Source organism: Syzygium oleosum, unplaced genomic scaffold, assembly GCF_021117445.2.
Source record: "Syzygium oleosum isolate NSW1041296 unplaced genomic scaffold, Sole_v2.1 Sole_v2.15, whole genome shotgun sequence".
In the NCBI taxonomy this organism is placed as follows: domain Eukaryota; kingdom Viridiplantae; phylum Streptophyta; class Magnoliopsida; order Myrtales; family Myrtaceae; genus Syzygium; species Syzygium oleosum.
This window is the reverse complement of record NW_026607499.1, coordinates 6,766,567-6,786,930: the sequence shown is the minus strand read 5'-3', so window position 1 is coordinate 6,786,930 and position 20,364 is coordinate 6,766,567. Positions and strand designations below refer to the sequence as shown.

The 20,364-nt window shown below is 38.2% G+C and overlaps 1 long non-coding RNA gene and 1 pseudogene across 1 annotated transcript; both read left to right on the top strand.

The window, feature by feature from the left end:
* The first annotated feature begins 8,928 nt into the window (after positions 1-8,928).
* On the top strand, positions 8,929-10,422 carry LOC115663475 (uncharacterized; annotated as a pseudogene).
* Positions 10,423-19,243: 8,821 nt separating this feature from the next.
* On the top strand, positions 19,244-20,092 carry LOC130140041 (uncharacterized). The gene is made up of 2 exons (XR_008818050.1): positions 19,244-19,492; positions 19,634-20,092. It is a non-coding gene; the product is annotated as an uncharacterized LOC130140041 (long non-coding RNA).
* Positions 20,093-20,364: the final 272 nt, after the last annotated feature.

Sequence of the window (20,364 nt, the reverse complement as noted above, 5' to 3'; positions counted from 1 at the left end):
CTACGTAAAGTCAAGGGATAATATTACGGATCCGCTAACCAAAGGGTTAAATAGAGAGTTAGTTGAGAAATCGACAAAAGGAATGGGTGAAGCCCATGAAAGAATAAGTTGATATAAAGGAAACCCAACCTGGTTGACTTGGAGATCCCAAGATCTAGGTTCAAAGGGACAACCTAATTATATAAACTTAGTGATGTCACTTTGTGGGGTTATCCCTAAAACCATTCCTATATAAAATAACAGTGATATTGTAAAGGAAAGGATAGCATTTTTGCTTTAATGATTCTTAAGTGGAGTAAACAAATTACTCAAAATTAAGTAATCACCTATGTAAGAGAGAAGTGGGGCCGCTTCAAAGGAGAATTATTAGGGCTAAATTCTTTAGAAACTCTTGCGAGAACCAGGTTGATGTTCATGGCCAAAACGAATATAACTATGAGAGCGAACAAACGTTTAGATGATTCTGTGTGAAGTGTATGGTTCATTTACATAAGAAAGCCGGACAGTTCAAGGACATCATGTCTACTTGGACAACTAGTAAAGTAAATATACTTTCACAAGGGAAAGTTCAAAGGGTAATACCTACCTATCCTATGCGAGGTTTCAATTGTTGAACACTATTACGAGTCAAAACTAAAACAATTTTCATTCATGTGGGGATTGTTGGAAATATGGGATAAATTGATGGGTGAATGAATGAGAGATTGATGCTCAAAAATCACCCTTGAGTTGGAAGTGGGATGCGAAAAACACTAGTCCCACATCGGAAAAGAAAGAAGGCTATGGAGTGATTTATATACGTTACACTTATTTGAAGTGGTAACTATCATAGCACAAACTCTGCCTCAGCGCGAGCGCAGAGGGTGCAAATCCGACGCCCGACAAGCTGAAACTTGGGCGCGAGCGCACATCCGCGTACACGATTGCGGGACCGAAAAGTGAGCCTCGCGACAGCCCAATTTTGCCTTCGATTTATTTTTCCTTTCAACTCAAACGATTCACGAATTTCATAACGTGCGCAGATTTAATCAGCCGTTATTCCCATACGTATTGATCTTATAACGGCGAGAATTAATCGTTCGTTATTCGTATTGATCTTATAACGGCAGAATTAATCGGCCGTTATTCGTATTGATCTTATAACGGCGGATTTAATCGTCCGTTATTCGTATTGATTTTATAACGGCAGATTTAATCATCCGTTATTCGTATTGATTTTGTAACGACAGATTTATTCGGCCGTTATTATTCCCGAATTGCTCTCCCCTCTGTTCCTTTTTATCGAAATCATTCTTCCTCTCGGTTTTACACTCTCTCTGCATTTGCACTGTTTTTCGGTAGTGTTCATTTCGAGTTTGTTCAAGTTCGCGGAAGCTTGGAAGTGCCGTGCTCTCTTCTTCGCCGTCAACCGTTGTATCCTAGGAGACGGACGTTCACGAAACCTCGGTCACGTCTTGGAGGGAACGAATCTGTTTTAAGGAAGCTGTGTCAAACACAAGCCTCGGTATTCATTTGTATCGATTCCAACTTTGTTATTGCAATTTCGTTTATTTGCGATTCTGTATTGTTTGTGATTTTTATACTAATGCCAATTTGAATTTCACAACAAGTGTAACTTTTGATGGTTTTGGTGGGGCGCCACAAAAACAACAACCCGCGGTAATCTATTCCATGTGGTTACATATACATCTATTTTGTGTAAGGACCGGTTCCACACCAAGTGTGACTATACACACTTCCGTGCCATTGCTTCTTGCATTTAATATTGTTCACACCAAGCATTGGAAAAATTACCAAAAAAGTCTTAAACCTATTACACTTGCGTCAATTCAATCTTAAATATTTTAATTGTGCCAATTGAATTTTAAACATTTTGACAATTTGTCACTTTTGTCATTATGGCCAATTTTGCCTAGAATTTGTTGATGGCACGACCGGCATTAATGTAGATAATTTTTGTATTTTTTAAAAAAATCAAAACTTTTTGTTATTTTATTATGCATCAAATCTTCTGTAACTCAACGGCAGAGCAGCTAACTGTTAACTGACTGTACGGTTTTATGAAATCGCATGCGAAGTAATCCATGACTGGTTATATAAAAATCCAAATCTAAAGACACAAGGAACCAACGGGTTACCTACTCTTAAGAGTCAAAGGGCAATTAGCAGGGGCTCAAATAAAATAACCAAATTGATTTCATAGATTTACCTAGTTCACGTAATTGCAATAACTTAATTGCGAGAGCCTTTATTTATTACCTGTGTTTACTATTTAGGCATAAACGGAAGAAAGGGAGGAAAGTGTGGTTTTTTTTTTCTTTCTTTTCTTGCATATTCTTTTTCCTTTTTCCTTCGCCGATCGTCGAGCCTTGGCAACCGTCGGCGACTGGGCACAAGCTAGGGTTGGTAAGGTCAAGCTCACCAGATCGCATCACAAGCTTCAAGGCGAGTTCAAGCCTCGGCGGCCCTCACATGTGGTCGGCCATTGTCAAGGTCAGAGACCGTGGCTGGCCATCGGTGGAGGAAGAGAGAAAAAGAAAGAAGATAAAAAATTATTTAAATAGTCAAAATTTTTAAATTACAAAAATTGTTCACGCCATCAATTTCCAGCCAAAATTGGCAAATTGTTAAAAGGTTTAAAATACAATTGAAAGGTTTAAGACTAAATTGTCACAAATACAATAAGTTTATAACTTTTTTGGTAATTTTCCCCCAAGCATCAACAGTATCTGAAAACTCAATATTATATTCATGTGTTTGAAGGGAGTGTTACATGTATGATTGGATATTAGAGACATTATTTGATATTTCGTTATTTTTTATGATAGCTATTTTCGTTCTTAAATTATATAGGTTAATACCACGAAAAACCCCAAATTGATACACCTGTGACAATTTTAACCAAAACTAGTTTTTTGACTAGGAAAAACCTCAAACTGGTATATCTGTGATAAATTTACCCCAAACTATTTTTTTGACCACAAAAAACCTCGAACTGGTACATTTGCGATAAATTTATCGTTCGTTAGTTTTATTAAATTAAATAAATATCACAAAAAATTGTAAATTGGTACATTTGTGATAAACGGAGGGTAAAACATAAAATTGGTACATCCGTCAATTGCCGCGTGTCCTTTAACAAAGCAATTTAACAGTAAAATTTAACGAAAATAAATTGAGGGTAAATTTGTCATAGGTGTACCAATTTAGGATTTTAAGTAGTCAAAAAATTAGTTTGGGATAAAATTATCACAGACATACCAGTTTGGGGTTTTTCTTGGTATTAACCTTAAATTATATCACTTTCTTTCTTGTGCACCTGGTGCCGTATAAGTATTTCTTGATTGTAACACATTTTTTTTTGTTGTTGCTAAAGTCATCGATAGATTCTCAATGACTTTTTTCTAAGAAGAATACATCCTTTCTAAGTTTTTGAAAAGTTATAGAAAAATAATGTGGCTTTAAACATCAATATGAGTATCGGTTGAGGTGCCGAAGACTACTTAAAAGTTGAATATTAAACATTAAAATTAGAAAAAAAATAAGAAGAAGGAAGAAATTCGAAAGCAAAGCTCGCCCAAGAGGACACCTCAGTCACTCAAAAACATCCTTAATTTCTTTCAAACAAGTTAATGGCATCACCATTACTAAAATCTATCAAGTACATCGGATACATGGCGAGAATCTTTTGTTTTAAATAAGTTAGGAAAGATGGGAAGGTGAAGAATTTAGATTGGAAAGTGTTGATGGACAGATGAGAGGGGGAAGAGAGAGAGAAGAAAAGAAGAAGTGTTGATGGGACAAAGGACGTGAAATGGTAGCGAGAACGGGGAGGGGCTTGTGTGGTGGGGGTGAAAGACGTACCATTTCGCAGGGCTTCCTTCTCCTTTTCGATTGACAAGACAGCGTTTTTTCTTTCAGTAGTGACTGAGAATCTGATGTGATCTTCCTCCCAAATCAATAATTTATGTGATATTATTGTGGCTGCACTTCTCTTTTTTTACCTTATCCTCGTCGTCCTTTCATTGGCTGTTCACTCGCCTCCCCACCCTTCCCTGTCTGGTTCCCCCAACTATTTCCTGTCTCTAGTTATGTCCCCTCTGCCAATATAAAAAAATGAGTGAAAAGAGAAATTTGTTCTCCAAGCCCACAGTTGCCTTTGTTTTGTTTATGCACAGGGCATATAGATGAGTTGGCAGGATTTATAGAGATGTTTAGTCAATTCGGACTTCAAACGAACTTTTGGAAACTGGTTATTCTGTGGTTCAGCAGGATCGTTCAAGCCGAGGCTTGTTCAGTTTCTTGCATTGCTTTTGGACATTACGCGTTATCATGAATTTGCTAGTATTGATAAATCAACAATTTTTGATATGGTTCGAGTTTATCTCCCTCTTTAAATATCCCCGGGGTGAAAAAAAGGAATTCCTCCCTTCAAATGAGTTTCGTTCTTAAGCTTGTGATCTAGTACATTGCGTCCACATTTCATCACAAATCAAAATTCAATGTGATAACGCTAAGCTAATTGCATTCGAAAATAGTTTCCTCCATGTTTAGTAGACTCGTGGTACAATGGAAGCTCTGAGGAGGATAATTAAACCATGTAATGAGGTTGGAATTAGTTCTCTTCCCATGTAACATTGTTCTGTTTTTTCAAACCAGAGACATGGAGGGTAACTATCAAGAGACTGTCACCCGCTCGTCACTTTTACTCACGTCAGACCAGTTACCTTTGTGCCATGTTACATCTCTAGTCAATTTCCTCTCATGCGGTAAACTTCAATCACGTTACTCGATGAAACGAGGCAAACACATTTATTCGCCTCTTTTGTTGTCCGCTTTCTTCTTCTTTTTTCACGTACTGGTCAAAGAAAAAAGAGTCATGAATTTTAATATTTTGTATATCGAAGTTCATATTTTGAGTTCACTTCATGTCCGAGCGGTTTTTTCGTTTATCAAAATTACTCGAGGCAATGATGTCTTCAGAGCAATGTGGTCAATTGGTTTTCTTTTGTCATTTACTTATACTTGATTGTAATTATGATTGATATGGCTCCTACTACCATTACGCCACTACAAGGCATGAAGACTTGATGTTCGGGAAATGATTATGTGTTTTGACATACATTGCTTTAGAGACAATACTGCCTTATCAATACAAAAGATATTCATCTATCCTCTCTTTTCTCTCTCCGTCGGCAAAACCGCTCATTTCCTAAAAACTCTTCCCTTGAAGCTCTCTCGCAAGCTTTTACAGCTTCAATTTCCGAAGCTGAGAGCTCATTTGGTCTTTGGTTTTCTTTTTTGAAATAATGACACAAACAGTCTCTAAACTTTGGCTTAATGTATAATTTGATCCCTAAACTTTTAATTTATTCAATATAGTCCCTGAACTTTAACCCAATGTTCAATGTAGTCCCTGAACTTTTAATTTGTTCAACTTGATCCCTGAACTTTTAGTAAATATTCAATTTAATCCCTGAACTATATGAAAATATACAATATAGTCCCTGAACTTGAATTAATGGAATGACTACATTGAACATTTTTATAAAGTTTAGGGACTATATTGAACATGTACAAAAAATTCAGGGATCACATTGAACAAATTGAAAATTCAGGGACCATATTGAACATTGGGTTAAAGTTCAGGGACTACATTGAACAAATTAAAAGTTCAGGGATCAAATTGCACATTGAGTCAAAATTCAGGGATTGTTTGTGTCATTTTCCCTTCTTTTTTTTTTGCTTTGAATGTCTTTTCTTTTTTCTCTCTATCTGTTTTGGGAGTTTGTGTATATAAATTAATTTCTGTAGCTGATTTTGGGTGAATGTGAAGACTAGTTCAATCATTTGTCCAGTTGGTAGGCACTAATAAGAATGTTCGTAACATGACTCTACAACTTTAGAGATTAGGTCGCTCTCCTCTCCCATTTAAATTTAGGTATAAATCCGGGGTTTTTACTCTTCCGAACTAGATCTGGATGTAAATTTAGGAGTTCTTTACGGGTATTTTATCCGTGTTCTTTCAACATATCTAGGAGTTATTTACATGAATTTTATCTGTGTTCTTTCAACATATTGATTACATTGAACTTAGACACACACCGTTAGAATGAGAGATCTCGGAGTGTATTCATCATTGAATCTGGTGATCGGCCATCAAACATTTATGGTGACAAACCTTTTTTTAGGTGTGAGAGTTTGCTTTTGGCTACAACCTATGCTTTGTTATTTGCATTATGCCATTTGCTTTGTTTCGCAGTTATTTGGGATTTGCTAGGGCTGATAGTCTTCTATGTGCCTCTCAAATATTATTATGAGAAATGAATAGATTCTTTCTATCAACCAAAAAAAAACTTGGAAATATATTAAAATCAAAATATTCATATTCATTCATATTCATACAAACTTAAGTGCGGCGCCGTGGGTGGTGGGTCCCTGCGCTAGCGTCGCCCCGGGTTTATGTCGCCGGCTGTCGGCTGTACGGCGGTTCCCGGGTCACAAAAAAAAAAAATTCACACAAAGATTTTGCTGATGTTTTAACAATTTATAGATAAAATACCTATCTTTCCTAGTATAATTGTTTGGATACATGATATCTGACTGTCCCATGTGTTATTCATTAAGTACCCAACTTATGGTTACAATGAAATGAAGTTCATATGGTGAAAACGTCATGACATTGGTGGCACGCTTGATGGGAACACAAGTGCATAGATCAATGCCAACTCGGTTGGAGAAAAACATGGCCCTTATCGTTCGACAACATATTAATTGGAGTTTGGAAGTTAGAGGAAGAAGGATAGTATCATCTAAATACCCTAAAACTTGTATCGATAGCATACTGAAGATTCGTTACTAAAGAATAAAAAGCTGAATTGAATGACGTATTTGATTGTCATGATTATCGCCATGGATAGAGTAAATTATCCTATTCGTTGTTTCATGACATACTTCGGATTGGATCAAGTGGGATAAACCCCGGATAAAACCTAGGACAAAGTATCCGTGGTCTTTGGGAGGGATAAAATAATTATCCCGAAGCTGAAAAAAATGAAGAGAAAAGGTTGCAGGGCACGAAGCAGGGTCGCGAAACAAAGGAAGTGGGTGTGGCACTTCTCTTGGTTGGGCCGCAAGGCGCCGGTGACCGCTGCGAGTCAATCGCTGCTCTTGGACGGCAACGCTATTGTCACTCATCACTCTCATGAGTTCTGTCTTCCCTCTCCCGATCATCATGCAATTATGACCAGACCCGTTTCAGTGCTCTCCAACCACCACAGTGACGGGACGACCACCACACGGCGGTTGCCGGCCATGGTTGTGATTGCCATCGTTAAGGGAGAGTGTTCCCCGCTATCAAGGTACAACGGCGATTCCCTGTAGATTCAGGCTTTGTAGGGAATTTTTTTATGATTCTTTCAATCATAATTTTATTATCTTTTGTTATTTATTTCACAAAAAAGAAGAAAATATGTCCATATCCAAACTTATATAATTATATCCCGTAAGCTACCAAACATAAAACGCAATATAGAGAAATTTGAGAATGGGCTTAATAAAATACCATGAAAAACCTCAAATTGGTATATTTATGACAAATTTACCCCGAATTAATTTTTTAATCATTAAAAATCCCAAACTAATATACCTGTGACAAATTTATCCAAAACTAATATTTTGACCACCAAAAGTCCCAAACTAGTACACTTGTGATAAATTTACTCTCCGTAAAATTGGATTAATACCACGACAAATCATAAATTGATAAATCCGTGACAAACGGAGGGATAAAACCCCAAATGTGTCATCTAACTTAACAATTTGACTGTAAAATTTAACAGCAACTAACGGAGGGTGAATTTATCACAGGTGTACCAGTTTGGAATTTTTTGTGATCAAAAATTAATTTGAGGTAAATTCGTAATAGATGTACTAGATTGAAGTTTTTCGTGGTATTAACTATAATAAAAATGCATGATACCCTATAAAATAGATGGAAAAAGTCTCCCTTTGAAGTGTCTTGTCCATATTATCAAGTGGTGGTGGGGTTAATTTGTCATCATTTCCCATCCCCATTTCTTAAATAGGCATTAGCACAACGGCCAATTACCATCTGCTTTATCGATGGATTTGTGCAAAACGATGGTTGTGTTTTTCTAAATAAGAAACCCAAATAAAGCATATTCAAAGCTGGAGACATGTGGAGACTTCCACAAGGCAAGGGGGGTCGGAAAAGGGCTCGGGATCAAGTACATAGTAACACCATCCTAAAGGATAAAGAGAATACGAATAACTTCATTAGTTCATTTTAAATTCTAAAAGATTAAACAAATCAAATCCCTCCCTCCATCCCTCCCTCTCCTCTTTACCTATATAAAGCCACCGCCCCTTCAATGAAATTTCACGAGTGGCTGGGTTGAGGATGATCACTGTGTAGGGTCCTGCAAAGATAGAGGGACAGTGGCTCCATCCTTCACTTAAAGACAGTTTGTTTCTTTTATTGATATGTCTATGCGCTTCACCGAGTTATTCTATTCTCATATCTCCGTCTGGCTGACAGATTTCGCTTGTGGCACTTTCCTCCTTCCTCGAGGGTTTTTTTTCTTTGAAGTGGTGTGTTTCGAAATGGGTAAGAGAAAAAGACGAAGAGAGCTTTCTTCAGTCCACTCATGGGACGTGTTGTGATTTAATTAGCTGCCGACTCATTCATCCAAATACCGAGCAAGAGCGCGCAGGAAAGCTCCGTAAATGAATGGATGATGCGGGAGTCTTGTTGGATCCCAAGCTTTCCGTGCTTGGACTGAAGGGAGCTCCCTCTACTCCATCCTCTCTCCTCCTTCATCACATCATCATTCGTCTGGAAGTGCTATTTAATGTTTGTTACCTTTGTCTTCGGCGAGACATTATTTTCTTCGATTTTAAACTCTACTTGAAAGCTCATTCCGTGGGGGTCCTGAAACCTTGTTTCGTCATCTTTTTCCAATTCTTGCTGTTTAACAGCGACAGGTACATAAACTGATTGGTACTATGTCTGCTGCTCTTTGCTTGAATTTTCTTAATGTGTCATGTATCCAATGTTTAGAAAGCATAGTTTGTGTCTGTTTCTAAGTTTTGTGACTAATTAATAAAAGTAGAGGTCCTACTTCCTAATAAATTAGATGAAAGGTGACTACACGAGATAGATTTTCTCTGAACTTTATTCTAACAACTTATATGCCAAGTATCCGGATGTGGAATTTTCTTGTTTCAGCACCTATGGAACTCGCTGTGTTTGGGGGATTATTATAGGAAAAGGCATGTAGATCGCGATGTTCTTTCCGATTAGTAAATATATATTTGGTTTGGTGGTGATGTTGTATAAGCAATTTTTCTCCATTGCTCAGTTGTGTTTCACTCTGTCATTCAAACGCGAGTCACGCACTTCAAGGAGGTCAGCAAGAAAAGAAGAGCCGACTCATTTGACGTTTTGGGCTTTGCCCTTTTTACTTCTCATTAGTTTGGTACGTCTCCATCGAGATTACTTTGTACTCTTGTTTTGTAATCGAGCTTACTTCTGTAAATATGATTTCATCTGCCTTAGCTTAACACCCCCTCCCCCCCAGTTTTGTGGAGCAGCCAAGGTCTATGGCAATCATGATCTCATATATTGTAAGTATCTAACCTCGCTAGTTGTTATCGGAAGAAATTTGGGTCTGCTTTTTGTATGTGTTGGCTTCCTAATAACCTTAGTAAACGTTGTCATCGTGGTCGTCATCATTTTGTAGAAGCATTTAGGGTTTTACAGAGTATTTGAGCCTAATATAGCCCGCCCTGCCTAACGGGATAAGATTCATTGTGTAGTATATTGATCCTTTCCATTGAAATAATCTTCCGTTTTTCTCACTTTTATATGCATGTGTATATTCTTTTTGTCTACAGGAAATGACGGATCAAACGGAGCACTCAATAACGAGGCTTAGGCTGCTAAGAGTCAAAGCTTTACGCCAACAGCAGGCTTCCTGGACTTGTGCTCCTTTTCTGCGTCAACAATTTCCCAGGGATGTGCGTGTCCCACGCACAGCGGTCGTATTACCGATCCGCCCTCCACGTCGCTTCAAAACATGCAGTGAAAATTCAGTCGGTCGTATATGTATTAGAGTATTAGTTATGAAGACTTGCTGATTCGTCACTGTTACAGATGAGGAATAAAACCATCTTTGCGAAGCTCAGTGGTACATGACAAAAGAGATGCATGATGTAGCAAGGCACATCATACCGAAAGTGGTTCGGACATGCATTCCAGTTAATCAACATCTCGCGTGAAAAGCTCGATGTCCGAACGAAGTTGTAGAAAAATGGACATGTTATCGAAAGTAAACCTTTGACTCAGAGAGCCAACAACATTGAATTTTGAATGGAGGGTGTTGTGGAAGTTTTGGACAAGATGTGGAATGTGTGGTTCGAGTGCGTCTTTCCAACAATATGAACTTAGACTTCCATTACAATCTCTAGGGCTGGTTTTTGTTTATGTCAACCTTTTTAGATTTGAAGATGGTCGGAAGATGTATTAGGAAGTTTAAAAAGTAAAACATATCGAACGATGCCACGAAAGTGTAATTGAAGAGTGATCTCTTATGTTGACGATGGAAATTAAAAAAGAAAATTCATAAATCTTGTTTTGCACATCTGATACCCTTGAGTAACCTAATATCTACACACAAATAGATTTTGATTCCTAGACGAAAAAACCGGTGCCGAATTTAGTAATATCCGACAATGTGGACATTACAATCTCCAATTTGATATTCAATTGTATAAGTAATTCTGATTTTTCCCTTCAAATGAACAAATTATAATCCGAGTGCCTAAGCGATTGATTTTGAATCAAACGAAGAAAAAATTTGATTTCTTGATATCTTCGGGGCTTTGAAGTTTCGACCTGGTAAAAAATTTGATTAACGCTGACGAAGATGGCGGGACTTCGAAAGGGAGACCCAACTTGTCTTTAGATGCATGTTGAAGAAGAGGACGGATATTGATGCCTCTTCGTACATCTTTTGAATGTAATCTTAAAGTAGATAGCTGTATACCAGAAGATGGTGCAATACTCAATGGCTGTACTTTTGGTATAGATTCATCAGTGATATTACAGAAATTTCTCCTCTTGTGCTTTCTCATGTATTTGAATACAATGTAATATTCTCTGGAACATTAGAAGACAATTTTCTTCCATATTGATTTGAACATTTGAAAGAGAATATGCGAAACAAACTACTAATTACTTTGGTCCGATCTAATTGGTCAATGATCAGGAACTTCCCTAAATATAACTTCATAAGCCAATATGGAATATTTCAAATTTGACATATGAGCAAATATTTAAGATGGGTCATCATCGCCATGCCTGCACTATCCTTTTTCTCGAATGAGATTTCATTAATTAAACAATTAAAGATTTACTTGATTAAATCAAATGACACTAAGATTTTTTTTTCTTTTTTTGAAAATTTCCATGTCCACGGTAACACCTGATTTTAAGGTTGCTTTCCACAGTCAAAATTAGTTCCAAGTTCCAAGTACAACACCCAGTTGTTTCCATTATTTGTTTATGGAAAATTAATTAATTAACACCACTTGGACAATTAGTTAATTACCAAAATTATAACCGTGCATTAAAATGGTGATGGAGATGGCTCGTGCGAATAAAAAGTCACGCGGCTTCCGTGGCAAAAGTACCATCTTTACTTATCGAGGTCGTCGGTCGGGACTTTTATGTATTTATTGTATAAAGGATTAATATCGCGGAAAATTCTAAACCGGTACATTTGTGACAAATTTATCCTTCGTTAGTTTTCTTTAAATTTTACAGTCAAATTGCTTAGTTAGATAACACGTGATAGTTGACGGGTGTATCAGTTTGGAGTTTTATCCCTTTGTTTATAACAGGTTTACCAATTTATAATTTTTCGTGATATTAATCTAATTTAAAGGAGGGTAAATTTGTCACAAGTATATCAATTTGGAGTTTTTGATGGTCAAAAAATTAGTTCGGGATAAATTTATAATAAGTATACCGGTTTTGGGTTTTTTGTAGTCTTAACCCTTGTATAAACACATGAAAATTTGCCGTTAAAATGGAGGAAAATTGAAAAAGCAAGATCACATAGTCCCTGGTTTTTGTACTGTATGTTCACAGATTTAGTGTAGTGTTAATCATTTGCTTAATACTGATCTAGTAGTACTCAATGCAAATCTCTGTCTCTCGCCGATAATAAGCAAACAAGCACGTGGTAAGTTGGATTTATGTGTTTATTTGTGTGGCAAAAGGCAGACACGCACGATATGTTTCTCTTTTTCTTCCGGCGGAAAATTTGCTTCTCCGTCCTTTTTGACTCCGGCGCTGCAATCTCTCTCGAGAAAAGATGGCGCCTTTAGGCACCTACAGCTACAAGTACGAACATGTGGATCGAAATGAGAATTTAATGATGCAAGAAAAGTAACGAAGGTCCTTAATTCTCTTGGGTTGGATCGTGATGGAAAACGTTGTGAGAATGCAAGAATAGAGATGTTTAGGGTGCGTTTATTTCGTAAAAAATAAATAATTTGGTTAATATTTTCTTAAAAATGAGTGCTTGTATTGCATATAAAAATGGACAAACGAAAAATATTTTCATCATTTACGAAAATATTGAGATATAAATTATTGTTGATAATGAAAACATTTCTTGTCGATTAATTATTTTAACCGATACAAGTTACGAGCGAACATATTTAGGAATGTCACTTGTATCACCTACGAAAATGAATAAACTAAAAATATCTTCGTCATACAAGAAAATGTTTAGGCATAAACTGTTGTTGATAATGAAAATATTTTTCATCGACTTATTATTTTAAGCAATATAAGCGATTATTATTAATTTTTCACAAAACAAACGGAGTCTAAATATGGCTCTATCAGGAGTTCAACAGACAATAATGTTTAAGTGTGAGATAATACTCTATGTAGAAGGGACTTCTTGTACCAAACGAAAGCATGAAGCAGTGGATAGAATGATAATTTCATTAGGAATGCCTTCTCATTTGGTAATGCATACTAAATAAGAAGTAGGTATTTGCCTGCACCCATGTCATGTGAGCCATGTTCACATAATTTACAAGATCATGTTGGTTGCACCTCGTCCAAGGGTTCATATGATCTGGGCGCAGTTAAGATTTTCTTTCCTAAATGAGAGAGAAGTTCTTGTACCAAACAAAAAATTGAAATGTTGAGCCACTGACCAACGAAAAAATTATACAAATTATAGTATTCGCTGCTAGTGTAAAATATATTTTCCAAATACCATGTGATTTACCATTGATTTGATGGTTAGTGAGAGAGTGGGTAGTTAAAACCCTCAAATTAAGCCTAAATCGTGTATTATTATTATTTTATACACATGGTGTATGCTCTATTTTTTTTTGAAAGTTTATCCTTTTATCTTTTTTGCTAGATAACCTGTTAGATCAATTATCGTGCATTAGTCTACACACTGCTTCGTGAGAAAATTTTACCTTGATATTTTTTCCAAATAGATCATTTCTTTGACGTGTAATACATGATAAGATACTTCCGCTATCTTAACCAAGGCCTTTTTCTTTTGTCCATTTTTTGAAGGGAAAATTGTCCAAAAAGTCTTAAATCTATGCCATTTTAGTCAATTCAGTCATAAACCTTTCGATTTTGCCAATTAAGTCATAAATCTCTTCACTTTTGTCAATTGAGTCCATCTGGCTATTAGTCGAAAATTGTTGACATGAACACTGATCATTCGACATGGCATGACCGGTGTTGTCGTGAACACTTTTTTTTAATAAATTTTAAAAAATATTTTTTGAATATTTTATTATTTTTCTTCTTCCAAGCCCGGTGAGGGTTGTCTGACCCTCACTGACTAGGGGTGATCGGTTCCCGGTCCGGTCCGGTTTCTAGTGGAACCGGGAAACGGACCGGGAGAACCGGTTCCCAATTTTGGGAACCGTGGACTGGACCGGACCGTCGGTCCGGTCCTGTTCCGGTCCGGTCTAATAGAACCGGTCACTTAGGATTTAGTTTTTTTTTTAGTCAAATACTTAGGGTTTAGTTCACATTTTACTAATTTTTATCAATGAATTTATATCAATGAAGTTCACTTAGAGTTTAGTTCACATTTTACTAATTTTTATCAAAGAATTTATGTCAATAAAGTTCACTTAGGATTTAGTTTACATTTTATTAATTTTTTTGAAGAAAAAATATGTCGGTTCGGTCCGGTCGGTTCGGTCCGATCGGTTCGGTCTGATCGGTTCGGTCCGGTCCGGTTCCCCCTTGGAACCGGGAACTGGACCGCCCGGACACTGGTTCCACTTTTAGGAACCGGGAACCGGACCGGCACCCCTTAGAACCGCCCAAATAGTGTCGGTCCGGTCTGGTCCGGGCGGTTCCCGGTTCGAGCGGTTCCGTTTGCACACCCCTATCACTGACCACTCGCAGCCCTCACCGGACTTGGTAGAAAAAAAACGGAAAAGAAAGAAAGATAAAGAAAAAAAGAGGAAAGAAATAATTTCTTTTTTGAAAAATATATAAAGTTATTCACGTCAACGTCGACCATCTTACGTGGTGGTACAGATGTCTACGATAGCGATTTCCGGCTAAAATTGGTCGAATGGACTCAATTGACAAAATGTAAAAAGGTTTATGATTCAATTGGTAAAAATTGAAACGTTTATGACAAAATTGGCCAATATGCAATAGATTTATGACTTTTTGAATAATTTTCCATAGGTACTAAGTTGAATTTGAAAGTCATCACGGTGTGAATTGAAGATATATGAAGAATATAAATAGAGGTGATGTTATTCTCCCTTTAAAGATCACTATGTGAGAGCTAGACCTGTTAAACGGGTGGGTCGGGTCATAAATGGTCCGACCCAAATTGACCCATTAACCCGTTTATGACCCATTTATTCATAGTGTAAATATCTCGACCCATACCCGACCCGACCCATACCCAATCCATACCCGACCCGACCCATATTGCTAAAACACTTTTATATTTAACCTAATCTAGGAATACTTATTTCTTATGATTTTTTTTGTTTAAATTATACTGCTAAAACATTTTATGCAATACAAAGCTAGTGAAAATTTTTTATAATTTTTTTTAAAATTGAGGTTCTGTTTGTTTTACGAAAAATGCGACATTTCTGGAAAATATTTTCTATAAAGTCATTTATCTAAGAAAATAAAAAAAAATTAATATTTTTTTTTTATTTTTTAAATCGAATTTTTAATTTTTTAATTTTTTATTTTATTTTATTTCTTTTTTCTTTATTTTTGGCCGATCGTCGGCCAGGTGAGGACGAGCTCGCCGGAGGCCGGCGAAGCTCGTTCTCGCCGAGCCTCGAGCCTCGCGGCCTCAGCGAGGCTCCGGCCTCGCCGATCTAGCGAGACTCGAGCTCGCTCGAGGCCGGCGAGCTCGAGTCTCGCTAGATCGGTGAGGCTGGAGCCTCGCCGGGATCGGGCGAGCCTCGAGGTTGCCAGAATCGGGCGAGCTCGAGGCTCGCCGAGATCGCCGGCCTCCGGCGAGGTTGTCCCGCCCCGCTGGCCGTGGCCGACCACCGGCCGAAATAAAAAAAAAGAAAAAGAAAGAAGAGAAAAGAAAAAAGAAAAAATAAAAGAAAAAGAGAAAAAATAAAAATAATTAAATCTCGATTTTTTAAAAATATTTTTGTAAAGAGAGAGAGAGTGTGGATGGGTCTAATAGATGGGTTGGACATGGGTTCCAAACTCAACCTATTTAGATCAATTTATCTTTAAGCTTTAAAATTTAAAACCCATTTAAGATTGACTCTTTAAAATTAAAGTGACCCATTTTGACACCTCTAGTGAGAGCTTAGGACTCGCTCTATAAGATTCCTTCCACACTGCCCGGGAGGAACAGCTTTGCAGAAACGGTAAAGATGAGTACGGGGCAACTCAAAGATAATTTATTTTAGGTACCCAAGTTAGAATAATTTATTTTTTTAAAGTTTTCTCAAGTGAAATTATCAAATAATTTTTTAAAAATAGCTGCATGCTGTAGAGATTCGTGGTACTCTATGTTAAACGACTGAAAACTTACATGTCAAAAGACCCATATGCCAATTGTCCAATCACGATGAAGTAAACTATACCACCATCCTTTTCCACCCCACACAACATGGCCCTCAAAAAGCATGCGAAATATGACTTTGAAAATATGATTAACCTATTTAAAAAAAAATTTAACAATACTATATTGGACCGTTCTTATCAACTGCTTTTCAGAAGAATCCTACTTTGTCATATTTATTAAAGTTTAGTATCGTGAAAGGAGAAAGATTTCACGATACCATCTGTCAATTGTTGTAAAAACTTAAGCTGTTAAATGAAGACGTAGTTTAGTGTCTCCCTTCACGAGACTTAAGATGAAGCATGAAAATACATAGTAAGAGAGACGAATAGAAGGCACGGAAATATTCAAACTCAAGATGTGTGACCACTGCTAACTGTTTGAAAAATTTAAGCCATTCAATTAAGGCGTGGTTTAACCACTGTGGGTTTACCCCAGTGGCCACCCTTCTCACTTGAGAAGGGGGAGGTGGGGAGTTCGAATCCCCACCTATCGAGAGAGATAGAGTATGCCGACCAAAAAAATTAAGGCGTGATTTTATATAGAAAATATTTTAATAGAAGGGACACGAGAAAAAGCTATCCGACTCCCTCATCAAATTAGACAAGTGGGTAGTTGATAAAAGGCCAAACGAGCATGAGATGCAAACGTTTAGGCATGTTAGAACGGGGGTCGAATTTCTGAGGCGAAACTTCCCTCAGCTTTCCATCTTTTCCACTCTTGTGCTACGTCTCAATTGGCCAAAAGCTTTTTTGAACGGCTCGTCCTCACGCAATTGTGGATTCCTTGCACCGTCTTTAGCAAACACCAGGCACTGTTCAGCTGTTGACATGGTCCCTCTGTCGTTGTTACATTTTTTATGTTTTGCTGGGGGGTCGTATCTTTTGATCTCGAATCATGAGGGGGGAATTTTCCACGTGCTTCATCCCCGACCGTCCTAACATTTTGCCATGGGTGCATTATTGTGCGATTCATGAAAAGAAAACAAAGGGTAACATTTGAACCACGTCCCATTACAGGCCCAAAGAGGTTCTTAAAAGGGGTAATCAATACGCCTTGTCCTTGAACATGCTTGTACCTAAGAAAATGGTGCATTTTCAACACTTAAAATTCGTTAGTTGTTGAAAATCTATATGATTGATCTTAACCACGTGCTTCATCCCCGACTGTCCTAACATTGGCGATGGATGGGTGCATTATTGGACAATACTTGAAAAGAAAACAAAGGGTGAAGTTTGAACCACATCCCATTACAGGTCCCAAAAAGGTTCTTCAAAAGGGGTAATCGATTCCCCTTGTCCTTGAACATGCTTGTACCTAAGAAAGAGGTGCATTTTCAACACTTAAAAGTAGTTAGTTGTTGAAAATCTATATGATTAATCTTAACCGAGGGCAATTCTGGATCTTCGGTGTTGGTTAAGGTTTACCTCACCAAAATCGGGTGTTGTCATCTGTGCAGGTTACAACGCTTCGTTTAATCACCCGGCGGCTGGTCCATCTACATACCCCCATGTCCCTCTCCGTTTTTGTTTTTCTTTCAGGGAGAGGACTGGAATACGGAGAGAGCTTACAAGGAGATATTTCCATTATATCATGGAGTTCATTTCCTTGTCTTTCCTCGAGTCTTTTAAGGACTTGCTCAGGACTAAACATTGGCGATGGATGGGTTGCATTATTGCGCGATACTTGAAAAGAAAACAGAGGGTGAACCACGTCCCATTGTAGGCCCAAAAAAGGTTCTTCAAAAGGGGTGATCGATTCACCTTGTCCTTTAACATGTTGTACCTAAGGAAAAAGGTACATTTTCAACACTTAAGAGTAGTTGAAATCTATATGAATCAATCGATCATAATTGGAATACAAAGAAAATGCGAGGCCAATGTCGTGTTCTCCAAGTAGATTTCGCCTTACGAACTGAATTATGGTGCCATTTAATTCCCGTAAGTATTTAAATATATAAGAAAGAGAGAAAATTATTAAAAAAGTTATAAATCTATTGTAATTGTATCAATTCAGTTATATACATTTTTTTTTGCCAATTGAGTTTTAAACCTTTTGCATTTGTGTGACTTCAGTCCATTCGGGCTAAAAATCACATCGTTGGGAATGCGCAGCAAAAGTCCAATACCTTTACCTGGGGAGATCGCCAAGAGGGAGTTCAAGTCCGAGTCCGTCAACATATTCAGTTGGATCCACCTTCACTCAAAAGCTTAAGCCAATGAGTTGTGGGCCAACTAGGATATATTAACTGCTCAACACCATATTAATTATCCAATATGAGACTTCTCTAATACAACTCACACGTGTATCTCAACAATCTCCCCCTCACTATGAGCTCAGTATTAGGTTTGTTCCCCATTAATTTAGGTATTCTCTGCATCAGCTTATCTCAACTTGAATCTCCAAGTCATTGCAATGCACCCGTAACTATGCAAAACAACCATTATCAACTGCTAACTTGGGATTGCATCACCCACCATGGTCTCTATTTCGCGTCACCAGACCAACTGTCCATGGTCACTTCTCGCCAGACCAATCGTGATGGCAATTTTCACTCGAAACACGTGTCAATCAACCATTGGCTCTGATACCATTTGTTGGGAATGCGTAATAGAAGTCCGATACCCTCATTTGGGGAGATCGCTAAGAGGGAGCTCAAGTCTGAGCTCGTCAACATATCCAGTTGGACCCACCTTCACTCAAAAACTTAAGCCAACGAATTATGGGCCAATTAGGATATATTAACTATTCAATACCACATCAATTATCCGATGTAGGACTTCTCTAACACAACTCACACGTGTATCTCAACACACATAAATGGACATCGGCTGTCCTACGTGGCGTGGCCGGCATTGACGTATATAATTTTTAATATTTTTAAATTTTTTATTTATTTATTTTCTTTTCTTTCTCTTTTTTTTTTCTTCCCTTCTTTCTCTAATTGATCGCCAGCCCTCGGCAATGGCCGACGATTGGCTCAGAATCGGCGATTCCCATGGGGACTGGTCTAGTTTCCAATTCCAATTTATGGGATCGGTGGAACTGCCTATCCGGACCGATACATACATGCATACATACATACGTACAGTTGTATAGTTTTTGACCACCTCACTCTCTCTATCACAATTTTTCTCTCTCTGTAAAACTCTCTCCTTTTTTCTTTTCACACACACCAAAACTGTCAAAACACACGCGCACGCCCCCTCCGAATCCCCATAGTGGCTTCTTCCCTCTCTGTCTGTCTCTCTCCCTCTCTCTAGACGTGTGTGCATGTTCCTCATGACCATCGATTGAAACCCTAGTTCGCCGTCTAGTCCTCCGCAGCTTCACTCTTCTTGGTAAACCCCTCCCTCCCGCGTCGCTTCCCCTCGAGCTAGCCTTAATTGGGTCCACTTTTGTGTTTCCGATTCTGCTGCTTTTCTCCATTTTTGGGGATCTTGAATTCGAGCTTGTTTTCGATTTGTTTCCCTGGCTGACAGGGTAAGGAATCAACCCAAAAGCCTTGGCGTGGGATCTTCCAGTGTGGGATTCATGTCCTTCAATCGACCCAGGTATCAAAAGAGCGAGGCGGCACAAGATTGTAGAATCGGGAGATCCACCAACAGCGGACCTCCTTGAGCGGTTACAGTAAGGGCGGCGGTGCCCCCTTCCCTTCCCCTTCTCTCTCCTCCATGGACTAGCAAAATGACCAGTTCCATGGACCCACTCGAAAACTGGACTAGACCGGTGGTCTAGTTCCCAAGTGGATTTATGAAACACCATTGGGCAATTCCCGGTTCCCATTTTTTGGAACCGGTCTTTAACGGGCGATTCTAGATTTCAAGTTTCAGAGTGGGAACTGTCCACCCATGAACCGATCACTCTTACTAATGACTCTAATTTATTATGTCTTATGTAAAGTTACTAACCCAAATTGGAGTGACTTACCAACTTTTGTCGGATTAAGTTATCAACTAGTTTTGTGTTGCCGAATCTCATGTAAGTTACTTACTTAACATTCAATGGATGGAATCGATGTGCCAGGACATACTATCGTTGGGCTTGCATAATGATTTAACCCCATTGGAACGGGTCGGCCCAAGCTGCATTTTGTTCATTTATTTGAGAATCAAGATGGAAGGCCCTTTACCACCGCCCGCAGCGGCTGCGTTGGCTTGCGCTCTTGTCCCCCCACGAAGGGATCGGAGTTCGAACCCCAGCCTAGTCGTTA